General features: G+C 48.1%; 2 long non-coding RNA genes across 2 annotated transcripts; one reads left to right on the forward strand and one right to left on the reverse strand.

The window, feature by feature from the left end:
* The first annotated feature begins 423 nt into the window (after positions 1–423).
* On the forward strand, positions 424–10,917 carry LOC145506388 (uncharacterized). Its single transcript, XR_014053845.1, has 4 exons — positions 424–4,110; positions 8,074–8,127; positions 10,179–10,307; positions 10,391–10,917. It is a non-coding gene; the product is annotated as an uncharacterized LOC145506388 (long non-coding RNA).
* Positions 8,372–16,815, reverse strand: LOC145506389 (uncharacterized). Its single transcript, XR_014053846.1, has 2 exons — positions 14,451–16,815; positions 8,372–13,198 (listed from the first exon to the last, which is right to left on the reverse strand). It is a non-coding gene; the product is annotated as an uncharacterized LOC145506389 (long non-coding RNA).
* Between the last annotated feature and the right edge of the window lie 61 nt (positions 16,816–16,876).

Here is a 16,876-nt window from a genome sequence, read left to right on the forward strand (position 1 = left end):
GAAAAACATGTGGGCCAAACCTTTCAGGCCTCCTCTGGAGGGAAGTCCACCTGCTGTGCAATCAAAGTGGCAGGAGGGTTTGGGACCACAGGGAGTAGACTAGTCCCTCCTTTCCATTGCTTCTTCTCCCCCAGAATTTTTTTCTAACGCTCTCTTGCATTTGATTGAGCTTTCCGGCCCATAGAGACCCTCACAGGAGATGGGGTATTGTTGGCCTTTTCCAACCCCCATGTTGTAGAAGAGACTAAACCAACAACCCTGTGACTAAACCAAGCGGCACAGCTAACAAGTGATGGGACAGCTAACAAGTGACGGGAAGGAGATTCAAATTCAGCTTGGGGGTGGAGGGGAGTGCAAACCTCTGCCCCCACCATTCTGAGCTCTGCAGGAAGAGATGGCACCCCCATCCCCACCACCTCTCCCAGTGTCCGCAGAGCAGGACCAATGCTCAGGTCAAAGGCCTCCAACTCCAGAGAGCTGGAGAAATCTGCTTGGTGAGATCAAAGAGTTGCGTGGGCAGGCGCTTCTTGTTGGAATTAAACAACTGCAAAAGCAAAGGCATGAGGCGGAGCACAGGCAGGAGCTGAAGAGGCGGCACATAAAAGCACGTAGACAGGTCGGACAGATGAATTTCCTAGGGCTGCCATAACAAAACACAGCAGACTGGTGCAAAAACAATAGAAGTGTACTGTCCCACAGGTCTAGAGGTCTGGAATCCGGGGGGAGGGGAAGTCTCCTTGCCACTTCCTAGATCAGAGGACTGAGCTGGCCTGGAAAGGCTTCCTGGAGGAGACTGCTGTAATAACTGGGCCTCAGGGGAAGCGGGGATTTGGTGCCGGAGTGCACACGGGAGTGGGGAGTGATGTGAAAAAAGATTGGAAGGCAAGTTGGAGCCTATTCAGACCTTGTACCGTGGATCAGTGCCTCAGAAGAAGGGTTTAGGGAAGTCGCCCAGCCTTAGTATTCATATGATGATGGTTCAGCTTCTCCAAGCGCGCCCCTCCCCATCCAAGGTGCAGGGAGTGATGAGGGTGGGGGTGGGCCTGGGGGAGAAGCTGATTTCTGGGCAAGGGGGCAAGCCGGCTGGCTTGAGAGCACAGTGTCTCTAGAGTCTGAATTCACCCTCGGGGTGTGATTCTTCAATGCTTGAAACTGTAGGCTGTTTCCCCAAATATTCCAGTTCAGTTGAGCTCAGCAGGCAGGTGTGTGCCTCATATGAAGACCCCCAGAGCCCACGCTCCTGACGGCACGGAGCAGAGCACCGAGAAACCACCACTGCAGCCCAGAGCCCAGAGTGGCCCTCTTTCCAAGAGCAAGGGAGCCTTTACAGATCGTCTGCACTTGGTATTTCACCCCAGACTAGCTTCCTGTGACCCAAGCCAGCAGGCTCTGGGCCAGCCTGACTCCTGCACACACGCATACTCACACATACACATGCGCAAGCTCATACACATATACACACACACATACACACATCTTTCTCCCTTTTCCCACCCGTCTCTGTTTCATGCTCACACACACCTCAAACAGCCACATACCCGGCACTCTTACACAGATCTTATGCGCACACACATATTTACACTCACATAATCACTCATGCTCACATACATGACTCACACACCTCCCTCTTATGCTTCACACTTGCCCCATACCCTTACAGTATAGCTCACACTCACATGTGACTTAAACTCATACTCACACACCTCAAACACACCTCACACTTTTACACAGTTGCATGTACCTCACATGCTGGTGCATACCTGTTCTCACATGTATTTATACTCTTACACACAACTTGCACTCACACATATAGCCCTCACACTTATCCTGTGGTACACACCCTGGGAGCAGGTGCCTGGGTTGAGAACCCCTTCAGTGTGGATGGTGAGTTGCCAGCACAGGAGCACCCGCTGCTTCGACATCCACCCTGCCACCCCCTCCAGAACCCCGTGCAAACTTTGCTGTTAAATAGCCAGAGGAACGTTCACACCCTTGTTTCCCTAGGAGCTTGGGCAAGACCGGGATTCATCAGTTTTACAGGAAACAGAGACCCAAAGGAGTCCTGTGACCTCCCCATTTTGTCCATGCTCCATAAATAGGGGCCCATGTCTTCCCTGAAGTTGAACAGTTCTATGAAGACCTACAAGACCTTCTAGAACTAACACCCAAAAAAGATGTCCTTTTCATCATAGGGGACTAGAATGCAAAAGTAGGAAGTCAAGAGATACCTGGAGTAACAGGCAAGTTTGGCCTTGGAGTACAAAATGAAGCAGAGCAAAGGCTAACAGAGTTTTGCAAGAGAATGCACTGGTCATAGCAAACACCCTCTTCCAACAACACAAGAGAAGACTGTACACGTGGACATCACCAGATGGTCAATACTGAAATCAGATTGATTATATTCTTTGCAGCCAAAGATGGAGAAGCTCTATACTGTCAGCAAAAAAAAAAAGACCAAGAGCTGACTGTGGCTCAGATCATGAACTCCTTATTGCCAAATTCAGACTTAAATTGAAGAAAGTGGGAAAACCACTAGACCATCCAGGTATGACCTAAATCAAATCCCTTATGATTATATAATGGAAGTGAGAAATAGATTTAAGGGACTAGATCTGATAGACAGAGTGCCTGATGAACTATGGATGGAGGTTCATGACATTGTACAGGAGGCAGTGATCAAGACCATCCCCAAGAAAAAGAAATGCAAAAAGGCAAAATGGTTGTCTGAGGAGGCCTTACAAATAGCTGAGAAAAGAAGAGAAGCTAAAGGCAAAGGAGAAAAAGATAGATAAACCCATTTGAATGCAGAGTTCCAAAGAATAGCAAGGAGAGATAAGAAAGCCTTCCTCAGTGATCAATGCAAAGAAATAGAGAAAAACAATAGAATGGAAAAGACTAGAGATACCAAGGGAACAAAGATGGGCACAAAAGACAGAAATGGTATGGACCTAACAGAAGCAGAAGATATTAAGAAGAAGTGGCAAGAGTACACAGAAGAACTGTGCAAGAAAGATCTTCATGACCCAGATAATCACGATGGTGTGTTCACTCACCTAGAGCCAGACATCCTGGAATGTGAGGTCAAGTAGGCCTTAGGAAGCATCACTACAAACAAAGCTAGTGGAGGTGATGGAACTCCAGTTGAGCTCTTTCAAATCCTAAAAGATGATGCTGTGAAAGTGCTGCACTCAATATGCCAGCGAATTTGGAAAACTCAGCAGTGGCCACAGGACTGGAAAATGTCAGTTTTCATTCCAGTCCCTGCTGGAGTCCTGCTCCAGCTGGTCCAGGGGTTCCCTCAGGATGGACGGCGTCGGCGAATGAGAAGACACAGCGAGTCTTAGCGTCTCCAGGTGTCTCTTGACTTTATTGTTTTCAAGACAGCTTTTATATTTTTAGTTGTACATAGAAACAAATGTAAAGTGTAAAGTCATGCCAAATCAAGTCAATGGGTCAGCAGTTTTTGACCCTTATCGGAACCAGGACACTGTTTGTGTTTTTAGTTACAAAAAGTTTAAAGTTGTTTACATCATCTTCTGGCCTGGAGGCCTGCTAACATCTGGTGACTCTTTTATTGATAAGGGTTGATCAGCCAGGACACTTTTGCATCAGGCACAGAAAGCACCAGGGTTACATTTTTTTTTAAAGAATACAGGCACAGCAGATTATGACAAAGAAAGAATTCACAAACTCAAAGTTTCAAGGTAAAACCTGTGTTCTGTACTCTGTCTTATGCCTTGAGCCTAACAGAGAAGAATGTGGTCCTATAAAGTCATGGCACAGCAAGCTGAAAGCGCCAAGGTCAGTGCTTAGCAAAATCACCAGCTGAATTAACAATCGTCTTATTATTTGTATTAAAAGCTAAACTTCTATTTATATAAATCTCTAACTATTATGTTTTCGTTATATAGACTAAATACGTTAAGAGCAAAAACATAGTGAGTAAATATAGACTAAGTAACAGTTTCATAAAGCAATATCTCTTATATTTCCTAAAAAGCCTTTCTTTCCTACAAAGGTCTCTGTGCCCATCGGGGCTTTTTGTGTGGAAGCTCTCAATGCTGTTTTGTTGTTAAGGAGCAGCCATGCACATTAGCTCCAAAGGCACAGGTACATTTATTAAACAAACCAATATGCTAGTAAGAGGAATTTAGATTAGTATACCTGATATCTTAGATAATTTTATTAGGGTGTTACCGTTCAGGGGCCTTTTCGATTGAGGTTTCAGATTGATCTATTTTAGAAGAGAATCAGGAAAAGCCTTTTGCCTAAGTCACAGAAAATAAGAAGAGGTTTATTATAGCAAACATCAGAAAGACAGATATCATCTTTAAGGTGAGTGCTGAGGCAGCCTTCCGAGAATCCCTGAGGCCTGAGAAGCTCTGCTCAATCAGTCCTCTTTCTCATGACTCTGTCATGGGTGGGATCTCGTGAGCTGGCTCCCAGCAAGTCCCAAAGAAAGGCAATGCCAAAGAATGCTCAAACTACCACACAATTGGCATTCATCTCACATGCTAGCAAAGTAATGCTCAAAATCCTCTGAGCCAGGCTTCAACAGCATGTGAACCATGAACTTCCCGATGTTCAAGCTGGATTTAGAAAAGGCAGAGGAACCAGAGATCAAATTGCCAACATCCGCTGGATCACTGAAAAAGCAAGAGTTCCCGAAAAAGATCTACTTCTGCTTTATTGACTATGCCAAAGCCTTTGACTGTGTGGATCCCAACAAACTGTGGAAAATTCTTAAAGAGATGGGAATACCAGACCACCTGACCTGCCTCTTGAGAAACCTATATACAGGTCAGGAAGCAACAGTTAGAACCGGACTTGGAACAACAGACTGGTTCCAAATTGGGAAAGGAGTACATCAGGACTGTATATTGTCACCCTGCTTATTTAACTTATATGCAGAATACATCATGCGAAATGCTGGGCTGGATGAAGCACAAGCTGGAATCAAGATTGTCGGGAGAAGTATCAGTAACCATATGCATATGCAGATGATATCATCATATGCAGATGACACCACCCTACTGGCAGAAAGTGAGGAAGAACTAAAGAGCCTCTTGATGAAAGTGAAAGAGAGTGAAAAAGTTGGCTTAAAACTCAACATTTAGAAAACTAAGATCATGGCATCTGGTCCCATCACCTCATGGCAAACAGATGGGGAAACAGTGGAAACAGTGACATACTTTACCTTCTTGGGCTCCAAAATCACTGCAGATGGTAACTGTAGCCTTGAAATTAAAAGATGCTTGCTCCTTGAAGAAAAGCTATGACCAACCTAGACAGCATATTAAAAAGCAGAGACGTTAGTTTGCCGATAAAGGTCCATCTAGTCAAAGCTGTGGTTTTTCCAATAGTCATGTATGGATGTGAGAGTTGCACTATAAAGAAAGCTTAATGCCGAAGAATTGATTCTTTTGAACTGTGGTGTTGGAGAAGACTCTCGAGAGTCCCTTGGACTGCAAGGAGATCCAACCAGTCCATCCTAAAGGAAGTCAGTCCTGAATATTCACTGGAAAGACTGAGGCTAAAGCTGAAACTCCAATACTTTGGTCACCTGATGCAAAGAACTGACTCATTAGAAAAGACCTTGATGCTAGGAAGGATTGAAGGCAGGATGAGAAGGGGATGACAGAGGATGAGATGGTTGGATGGCATCACCAACTCCATGGGACATGAGTTTGAGTAAACTCTAGGAGTTGGTGATGGACAGGGAGGCTTGGCGTGCTGCAGTCCTTGGGGTCACAAAGAGTCCGACACAATTGAGTGACTGAATTGAACTGAGGTCTGCCCTGCTTACCTTCACATGCTCAGCACCTGGGCCGTGTCTAGCATGTAGCCAGCACTTGATAAACATGGACTGAGCAAGTGTATGGAAAGATCCTAATGCCCCAGTCCCAGTTCCTAGTTTAGCCAGACTAGATGTTCCTGGCTCCTGAGACTTTTATGTTTTTTTCATGCAAAACCTCCCAGCCACCTACCTCCTCTGAAGAGGAAATATCTGACTCAGAAGGTCAGTGGGATGAGGGGCTGGAGGCCAGAAATGTGTGAAGACTTGATGCCTAAGGCGACGCTTTAGAAATGATGGGTTTTCTAGGTGGTTTCAGGAGAGCTCTGTTTCTCTCAGGCTGGTGGGGCCTGGTCTCCCTTCCCTGCCTCCTCCACGTTGCTGCCCCGAGGTAACGAGGTAGATGGGGAACTCCAGGCCTGCTGCGGGTGGCCTTCTCACCTGCTGGGGCCCTGACTGGGCCGTCCAGACTCCAGCTGTGCAGCCGACCCAGCAGGGCAGGGCCCCGGGCCTGTCCATTATCTCCAGGCTGAGTCCTGCCTTATCTGGAGGGCCTGAGGGAGCGCTGGGGGCTCTCTGAGGTCTCAATCTCAGGTTAACAACTCACATTCTTAAAAACACATGTTTATTAGGGAAGAACAATTTACAAAGCCTTTCCCAGCCTCCCCGCTCTGGATCAGCACCCCATTTGAGGGACCGGATTGGAGCTCCCCTTCCAACCTGGTCTCACTTCAGACCTCAAGCCCCAGCGCCTCAGGAAAGTCAACTCAACCCTGGGTGGAAAACGACCACCTCATTGCTCTCTCCCAACCTCTCTCGCCCGCAACCGATCATGGCTGGATTCCCCTGCCCTTTGGGAAATTGCTCCCATCTACAAGTTCACCTACATGGTTACAGAGCTTAGACACCCTCCCTCAGCTCCCCATGGTCCTCCAGGTGATTCCCAGCCCTGGTTCCTAAGACCCTTCACAAAAGCCCTGCCCTTCCAGCCACCCCTCCTCACCTCTGCCTCGGGCGGCCCCTAGGAGACCACTGGGAGCAGGCAGCTCCCTGGACCACCCCTGCCGCTTGACTCCCCACCCCTGCCAGCCCGTCTGCCCCCAGAATGTAGAGTGCCCCCCCTTGTGTACCCCCACCTCACCCGCCACACACAGGTTCCCCCCAGGACATGGTGATATCAGTAACCCTTGTGGGCCCAGAGTACTGTGGGCCCACGATACTCGGTGCTTAACCCTCGCTAGGCACCCAGAGCCTAAATGTGTAACTGAATGGAATAAAAGTGCAGCCAATGACTGAACTGAATGAAAATCAGACATCCAAGAGCGCAGAGAACACCAGCTTTGAGAATAATCTTTACAAAGCCCCCCATCCTCTGAGCACAGATATCTGACTGATGCAAGGAACCAGAGCTAGGAAATCAGCAGGATTTCAAACCCTCCTGCTTAGAGGGTGGGTTCCCTCTCCCTTTTGCCTCAGGCTCTGACAGGAGTGATCACTAAGAACTGGGCTTTTCAAAAGCTATGGGTGACGGCCAGCCCGTTGATCCAGGCTGGAGGGAACGGCCCAGCGCCAGACTGTGTCATTCAGGGCCAAGGGAAATGCTAGCTCCTGCTTTCCCTTCCCGAGGGCCAGGAGCTGGTGACCTGGTGAAAGAATGTGCTTGGCTAGGGGTGGACATTCCAGGATCAGCTTGGGAGGCAAAGGGCTCAGGCCACGGGTGGGAGCCAAGCACGGGCAGATCCTCCTCCTGGGCACCCTGCCCATCCCTGCCCTGTGTGGACCTCCCGGGACCTCCCCGAGTGCAGGGCCACAGCTGTGGCGGCAGGCCAGGAGGAGGAGGGATTTCAGCCCCTTCAAGGGAACAGCATTTCAGTGGGGTCTGAAGTACCGAGTGCTGAGCCAGAGTAGGCACAGCCATAAATCCCTGGCTACTGGGGAGCCTTTTCCAGCTGACAAAGAGCACCTGAGGGACTTCCCTGGTGGTCCAGTGGCTAAAACTCTGTGCTCCCAATGCCAGGGGCCCGAAGGCTGCAGCAAAGACCCAACACAACCAAATAAATTAAAAAAAAAAAAAAGCATCTGAGTTTAGGATCTCCTTTGACGGACAGGAACTGAGCCTTGAGGGGACGGAGCCAACTGCCCCAGGTCACGTGGCCAGCAAGGGGTGGGGCTCCTCAGTATGGAAGCCCATTCTCTGGCTGCCATTCTGAGGCTCATGAACTCCCTGCTTCATCTAGATCAACAGCCCCAGAATCTAACCCAAGGCTCTGACTTCACAGGGTCAGTGAAGGATCAGTCAAATATGGAGTGTGAAAGCCTGGACCCCTGTCAAGGTAGGAGTTTATTTTTATTTTCTTATTCTCCATCTCAGTCCATCAAGCATCTCAGATGATTAACAGCCGTAACACACTAGGGTTGGTTGGTGGAAAGTATTCAAACTTGGTGACTGGATGTCCAGGGGATGAATCCCATGAGAGCTTTTGCCCCAGTCATAAGCATAGGTGCCCCCTCTACTTCCCAACCCCAGAACAATGTGAGTTTCACAACCTCAGAGACTGAGAAAAGAACACAGAAGTGAGGGGCAGAAAAAGATCTTTTTATTTAGCCGTTAACAAATGAGGTAAGGAGAGCCCTTTCCAAAATACTGACTAGAAGTTCTAGACCTAAATTGACACAAATAGCTACCCAACCCACCTCCCAACTCGCAAAAAGAACCCTTGTCTGCATTAAAAATCAGCAGTGAGTAATTCAAAGGGCCTCCTTTCCACACCCCCCACCCCACCCCGCCCCCAGAAAGGCTGCTCTCTCCCTCCCCCAGCACAGAGCTCTGCCTGGGGCAGTTTCCAGGACCACTTCCCAGCACTGGGCTTATCTGACAGTTCTTTGTCCCAGATCAGATCAGCTGTAGCTCAGGGAGTCTGATAAGCTCCGTGCTGTCCCAGCTCCCATCCACATGCTTGAGTGTCTGCCAGAATGAGGGTTGGGGAGGAAGGAGACGTGAGAGGACCAGAGTCCAGCAAAACCCCAAGCAGACCGAAGAAACATCCGTCTGACAGCCTCATGTCTTGTTTCATCCTACAGCCAGCCCACGGGGAGGTCGTGAGGCGCATTTCAGGTTGAATCAACTATGACTTAGCTTAGTCTACTTGAGACTTGAGCCAATCAAGAATCCTCTGCGGACTTCCCTGGTGGCTGCGGTTAGGAATCCGCCTGCCAAAGCAGGAGACGCGGATTCAATCTCTGGTCCAGGAAGATCCCATGTGCCACTGAGCAGCTGAGCCTGTGCACCACAACTGTTGAGCCTGTACTCTGGAGCCTGGCAACTCCTGAAGCCCACAGGTCCTAGAGCCTGGGCTCAGCAACAGAAGGAGCCACCACAGTGAGAAGCCCACGCTCCCGGAGAGAGAGAGAGAGGCTCCCGTTCGCTGCAACTAGAGAAGAGCCCAAGCAGCACCAGAGACCCAGCACAGCCCAACAACAAGCACATTAAAAAAAACCACCTCCAAGCCAAAGCATGGAGGCTGAGAGGCTGTTTTTGGAGCCAGACTGCCTGGGCTCCGGTCTGGCTCTGCCACGTGCCAGCTCTGTAACCCCACAAGGGCAGTTACTTAATTTCTCTATGTCTCAGTTTCCTCATCTGTGCAATGGGGGTAATCATATGCTAGAGTCTGCTTCATAGAACTGTGATCAGGAGTGAATTCACTCATACAGCGACTGGTGCACAGTACATGTTATCTGTACGAAGGAGAATAATTCTTTTTTTATATAATTTTATTTATTTTTGGCTATGCCAGGTCCTCATTGCTGCACGGGCTTTTCTCTAGTCACGGCAAGCGGGGGCTGCTCTTGGTTGCAGTACGAGGCCTTCTCGCTGCAGTGGTGTCTCTTGTGCTGGGCACCCTTTCTAGGGCACACAGGCCTCAGTGGTTATAGTGGGCTTACTAGTTGCAGTTCCCAGGCTCTAGAGCACAGGCTCAATAGTTGTGGTGCATGACCTTAGTTGCTTCGAGGCGTGTGGGATCTTGCCGGATCAGGGATGGAATCTGTGTCTCCTGCATTGGCAGACAGTTTTACTGTCTGAGCCACCAGGGAAGCCCAAAAGAGAATAATTCTTATCCAGAGCGGTGCCAAGAGATAGGCTATTAGTGGCAGAGTAGAGCTTGGAGCGCAGGGTGTCAGACTCCTGAGCCAAAACATTGCGTCAGGGGTAGCAGAAGGAATGGGGCTCCTGAGTGTCCTGTAGTGAGGCAGTCAGTTGCCAGGTGGGAAAAAAAAAAAAAAAAGGTGTGACTGAGATTTCTAATATGTTGCTAAATACCACGGGACAAGTTACAGCTGAGTTGAAATGGAATTCAGTTTTTTTAATCCAAATATCTTGCTATAGATGAAGAAACTGCCCTCCAGAGAGAAAGTCCTCAGCCATGACCACACATGGATAATAGTAAAAGAGAAGCTGGAATTCAGGACTCCTCCAGTATCCTTGCCTGGAAAATCTCATTGACACAGGAGCCTGGTGAGCTGCAGTCCGTGGGGTCACAAAGAGTCGGGCATGACTGAGCAAATAACACTTTTTTTTTTTCTGCCCATGCCGCACAGCTTGCAAGGTTCCCCAACCAGGGATTGATCCTGGGCCTTGGCAGTGAAAGCGTGGAGTCCTAACCATTGGACTGCCAGGGAATTCTCTGGAACCCAGTGTGGAGTCTGCGCCAAGGCCACAGGTGCAAGACCTTTCACCAAGGCCACAGACACGGAGCCCAGAACCAAGATCACCTCCGAAGCTGACTGAGCACCTTTGTAACCATTGCCAAAAGTGCTTCTGATCATCACCAGCCAGCTTCCTGACCCCAAACTCAGCAAAAGTGCCCACACCAGTACTTACCCTCTAGCACCCTAACCAATCACCTAATGCCAGCTTTCCAGCAGGAATTATCTTTGTCTTGAGGCTATAAAAATTGACTACTAACCCATGAAGTGTCAGCTCTCTCTTGAGCCAGCATGCTGTTCTAACTTGTGTCCTGTCAACTTCCCTGGCCTGTTAGGAGGTCAGCTCACTGTGCTCACAGCCCTGGTGTTATCTCTGCTCTTTGTTCTTAATAAACCCACTCCTTTCTTCAGTACCTGCATTCGGACACCCAGGACTCCTGTTCATCTATGTGTATTTTCCCTACTGCTGCAGATGGGGGACAGTGCAAATTGTCTGGCTTGCAGAGAAGAGCTAGCTTCTCGTTGGTCACATCCTTCCTAGGCCTGGCCTGTGAATAACATTAAATTTCCCATTTTAATGGATAGCTTGGGGACTGTTTTTAGTGTTGGAAGCACAAAATTTCCCAAACTCCTGCTAAGGCTTACTAGAATTTAGATTATAAGTAGCTTATCAGTTCCATCTTGTATTTCCAGAGCCCATTTGGGTACCACAAGACAGCGTGATTCTTAAGGACTTGAGCTGTGATGTCAGACTGACAGGGTTTGCCTCCCAGCTCTGTTACTTCTAGCTAGGGCTGGGTGGTCTTGGACATGATACTATATTGAAGATGTTAAGAACCAGGACTGGCTCGATAAATGTTATGTAGAAGGTAAAGTGAAAGTGAAAGTCACTCAGTCATGTCCGACTCTTTGCGACCCCATGGACTATACAGTCCATGGAATTCTCTAGCCCAGAATACTGGAATGGGTAGCCTTTCCCTTCTCCAGGGGATCTTCGCAACCCAGGGATCAAACCTAGGTCTCCCACACTGAAGGCAGATTCTTTACCAGCTAAGCCACAAGGGAAGCATAATATTATACCTATTATTGTAGTTGCTCAGTACATATTTGTTGAACGAAGGAATGGATGAATGAATGATTGGCTCATTAAATGAACAAATTGCCTAAGCAGACATATACTTGTGGTCATAGTTTTCAGTTCAGTTGCTCAGTCATGTCCAACTCTTTGCAACCCCATGGACTGCAGCACGCCAGGCTTCCCTGTCCATCACCAACTTCCGGAGCTTGCTCAAACTTATGTCCACTGAGTTGGTGATGCCATCCAACCATCTCATCCTCTGTCGTCCCCTTCTCCTCCTACTTTCAGTCTTTCCCAGCATCAGGGTCTTTTCCAGGGGGTTAGTTCTTAGCATCAGATGGCCAAAGTATTGGCGTTTCAGCTTCAGCATCAGTTTTTCCAATGAATATTCAGGACTGATTTCCTTTAGGATGGACTGGTTGGATCTCCTTGCAGTCCAAGGGACTCTCAAGAGTCTTCTCCAACACCACAGTTCAAAAGCATCAATTCTTCGGTGCTCAGCTTTCTTTATAGTCCAACTCTCACATCCATACGTGTGTGTTAGTTGCTCAGTCGTGTCTGACTCTTTGCGACCCCACAGACTGTAGCCTGCCAGGCTTCTTTGTCCATGGAGTTCTCCAGGCAAGAATATTGAAGTGGATTGCCATTCCCTTCTCCAGAGGAACTTCCCAACCCAGGGATTGAACCCTGGTCTCCTGCATTACAGGCAGGTTCTTTACCGTTTCAGCTACAGGGAACTACTGGAAAAACCATAGCTTTGACTAGATGGACCTTTGTTGGCAAAGTAATGTCTCTGCTTTTTAATATGCTAGGTTGGTCATAGCTTTTCTTCTAAGGAGCAAGTGTCTTTTAATTTCATGGCTCCAGTCACCATCTGCAGTGATTTTGGAGCCCAAGAAAATAAAGTCTGTCACTGTTTCCATTGTTTCTCCATCTATTTGCCATGAAGTGATGGGACTGGATGCCATGATCTTAGTTTTCTGAATGTTGAGCTTTAAGCCAACTTTTTCACTCTCCTCTTTCACTTTCATCAGGAGGCTCTTTAGTTCCTCTTCACTTTCTGCCATAAAGGTGGTGTCATCTGCATATCTGAGATTATTATTTCCCCCGGCAATCTTGATTCCATCTTGTGCTTCATCCAGCCCAGCATTTCGCATGATGTACTCTGCATATAAGTTAAATAAGCAGAGTGACAATATACAGCCTTGATGCAGTTTTGAATCAGTCCATTGTTACACGTCCAGTTCTAACTGTTGTTTCTTGACCTGCATACAGATTTCTCAGGAGGCAGGTCAGGTGGTCCAGTATTCCCATCTCTTTAAGAATTTTCCAGTTTGTTGTTATCCACACAAAAGCTTTGGCATAGTCAATAAAGCAGAAGTAGATGTTTTTCGGGAACTCTTTTGCTTTGTCTATGATCCAACGGATGTTGGTCACAGCTTTGGGCATTCCATAAAACATGCTAGGCTTAGTTTTGTCAGCAGAGGGCAGCATTGAGTCAAGCATCTCAAATGTGTCAGCAACGAAGAATTCAGTTCCAGTCCTCTTTTTGGAGCCCACCTCCCAGTCTTGGAAGGCCGCTTCCAGTGAGCAAGTTCATAATCAGGCAGTTCCACTAGCCCCTGAAAAAGAAAGGGCCATATTGTCCACCACCCGAGAGTGACAGTTACAGAGGGCTATAACTCAGAGCTCTGAGGAAAGGAAATATGATTGTGGTCTCAGGCAAAGCAGTGGTAAGCTGAGCCCTCCAGCCTGCAGCAGTTCTTTTCCCGGAGAAAAGGAAAGAGGGGTCCTGGCACCTATACTCAGATAAATCCCAAGGTAGGAGATGCTCTAGGGCCTGGGAGCCCCCCACCCCCACCCCAAAGCTCAGCAGATCCAGAACGTGCTCAGCTAGCCCTCATCTACTTTTCTCCCCTACTACTCTATCAATACCTCCCCTCACTCTCACCCCACTACCCCATCCCTGAACGTCTTTCATCACAGTTTACTCTTGCTTTGGTCCAACTGGCCTCCTGTAAGCCCTCCCTCGAACCCCTGAGCCAGAATAAGACCCATCCTTTTAACTCTACATGGCATTTTGTGCCTGTCTTTTAAAAAACTACATAATTTAAATTTATTATAGTTTGTTTTCATCTGTCCAAGAGAATGACTGAATTAACACTGTAGATAAAGGGATGTGAAATCTGTGATATGAGATTAGGCATAGGGCAATTGGTTGTTAAGAAGTTGCTGATTTTTTGGTTAACACATAAAAGTTTTTCCTTCATATTTTCTTCAAGCACTTAAGTGCTCCTCTCGTGCCCTAAATTTGTGCTAGTGGCCAAACCACCTATCTAGTTTTCTTTTTATTTTTTATTTTACCTTTCGAAATTTTTATTGGAGTATAGTTGATTTACAATGTTGTGTTATGCGCTGGTCTTGAGAGCCTTCCCACTGTCTGCTTTGGATTAGATAGTAAATTGTTTACTTATCTTATATCCCTTGCTAAACTGTAAACTTCCTGAGAGCAAGGAGCTAATTGTTAATCATCCCTCAAGAGTCATCTGAGCTGTATTTCTTTTTCAGGAGAACTGCTTTACCACCACTCCACACCTCACCCCCAAAACATGGCCTTGGTGTCCCTCACCTGCCCTCCCACGGGCACCCCGCGCTTCACACATCATGGCAGTCCTTACTCTGAGCCGTCTTAACATCCGCTTCCGCTGGTCTAGATCCACCCAGACACAGGCACAGATTGTGAAGTGTGTCAGGGCTGGGACGGATGCTTGTTTCTAATTGTCTTCCCACCGAAGCATCTAGCAGGCTCAATAAACCATTAATCCCAGAGCCCCTCACACCATGATCACCAAGGGTAAGTTCCTTGGCGCCCACCTTCAATCGGCCGGCGCAGCTCAGCCCAGACTCCTAGGCACATCCGCGCACATGACCCAGGAATTCCCCGATATCTGCCGGCAGCCAAGCTCCCTGACGTAATCCGAGGCATTCTCACTCTGTGACAGACCAGGTCTCCTTTCCAGGAGTCCGAGCATTGAGTTTCAGCAGTTAGGATCATTTCCGAGTCTCATGCTGTTAGGGCTCTCTGTCTGTCTGCCCCGCCCCCAGCCTGTCTGCTGTAGACCGACAACAGCAATGTCTATTCATGGCCGCACCTTGTCTGGAAGTGAGGACGTCTCTTTTCTCTGAAGACTTTGGCTATCACAGCTTGCTCCCTAAAGGGGGGTTCACATTCTGATCAAAGGAAGCTGAAGTGGGGGTGGGGAAGGTCCAAGAGGTACAGGGGATCTCCACTGGACCCCACCTCATTCCACACCCCTGCAACAGTCAGTTTAGGTGGGAACAGAGGGAAATCACTCGAGTCTTTGAATTCCACTGCATATGCATTCTTTTAGTTCATAAACATTTACTGAGTGCCTTTTTTGTGCCTAGCAATGGGCTATGTATTAGGGATACCTGAAATCTAGATTAGGTCTAGATCAGTCTAGACTTAATAGGAGTCTAGATCAAGCTTGAAAGGAAATTTTAGATTCATCTGTATGATTCTTTCACCTCACTTATGAGAAAATATTGATTCATCTGGCTGTCTCACATCTTTCAGGTCTCAGCCTAAAATTCTCTGTCTGCAGGAAGCTGCCCTGCACCAGCCTCTTCCAGAGAGGGCTAGAGGCGCCCTCCTGAAATACACCCCAAGGGCATTCTGTTCTCTCCCATCATGGATACATCTGCCTCTGTCTAGGATTTGCTTGTTTATTTCTCACTAGATTGAGAACTCTCTGAGGGCAAAAACCACTCTGTCACCTTCGGATCCATAGGTAGTACCTAGTAGGCACCAGTATTTGTAAAATGATTAAGTGATGGGGTCAAAGGCCACAGACTCGGAGGGATCAGTCAGAACTAGAACTCAGGGGTCCTAACACTCAGCCCTGTGGTTGCTTTTATATTACCCATGCTTCCTCTTGAGAGCCCTTATCTATCTAAGTGGCCCCAGCTAGCTAGATCCCAGGAATGGATGCTAATCTCATTGGGGGAAGGAAACAGCAGGTCAGGGGAACTTTCACCTGGACCTCATTCTATTTTCAGATAATTCAGAGCCAAAGGGGAGGCTGCAGAGAGGAGAATGCCAAACTGGCTACCACCTCCTGTGGCCCTCCAGATTTGGGGTTGGTTTCCTGAATAAGTGGATCCTCCTCAGCTATAAAGAAAGCTAAGGGCCCCATTCTCCAGCCCTAACTCACACTAGAAAGGACAGTGGAAGTAAGAAAGTGGGCAGACACTAAATACAAAATTCAGTCACTGTCTAGTCCTCGATCCTCAGCCTGCCCTGAATACACAGCTGGAGGCAACATCCTCCTGGGGCTTCTGAATCCTGGCACTGCCAGTTTCTCACTAGTTGTGTGGCCTTGGACAGAATAATACACCCTTAACAGGACTGGACTACTATGAAGACTCAAGGGGAAATGTTCCTTTATCCCCATTACATCCCACATTTAGAGGAAAGAGGAGAGCCTATGGATAGTCTCATTTCACTCTAAATGACACTCACAATGGGGATTCTGGACTGAGGATTCTGCTCCAGACCTTAAAAACCAGGCTCCAAAACCACAGAAAGGAAAACTTGAATGGGCAGCTATATTTACAAGTTAAATAGTAGGAGTGTAATAAATTTTTAAATGAATGGATGTTTCCCTTTGGCTCTACCTCCTTCCCCTGCTTCATCAATTCTACCACATCCTGAGGAACCACTCAACCTTAGAAGCCTTATTTGCTGAAGAAGTAGAAACTTCCCAGAACTGCATGTCTGGGATACAGTTAAACTTGATCCGACAGAAGGCAGAAGAACTCAGAACCCTGAAATGGCTCTCCCCTAACCCTCCAACTTGAGGGTTTGCCTCCATTCCAATCCATCCCTTTTTCCTCTTTATGGTCTCAAAGAAGTGGTCGAGTGACTCTATGGATTTTGACTTGGGAGAAGCAAATTATCAGGATGGAGAAATCCTTTGGGGAACTGTATCATTTTCAGTTTGCCTCTTGCTAACTTAGAACAGCACGGCGAAAGGACAACAGGTGGCTCTAGGCAGGACCAAGAGCCTCTGAGAAGCACAGACAGGGCAGGGGCTCTCAAAGCTTCTGGGTCCCGGCAGCATCAACCGCAGCCCGCCCCGCCCCAGCGGCCGCCCCGCGCGCCCCTTCCCCGGCAAGTCCCCTCCGGAGCTCGGGTAGGCGGGGCTCCACTGTCACTCTCCCCGCCGCGCGAGAGGAGCCAATGCCAGCGGCCCTGGTCACGCGCTCTGGGAGGCCCG

The sequence above is a fragment of the Giraffa tippelskirchi genome, chromosome 5 (assembly GCF_054371585.1).
Source record: "Giraffa tippelskirchi isolate mGirTip1 chromosome 5, T2T-mGirTip1v1.2.pri, whole genome shotgun sequence".
NCBI classification, from domain to species: domain Eukaryota; kingdom Metazoa; phylum Chordata; class Mammalia; order Artiodactyla; family Giraffidae; genus Giraffa; species Giraffa tippelskirchi.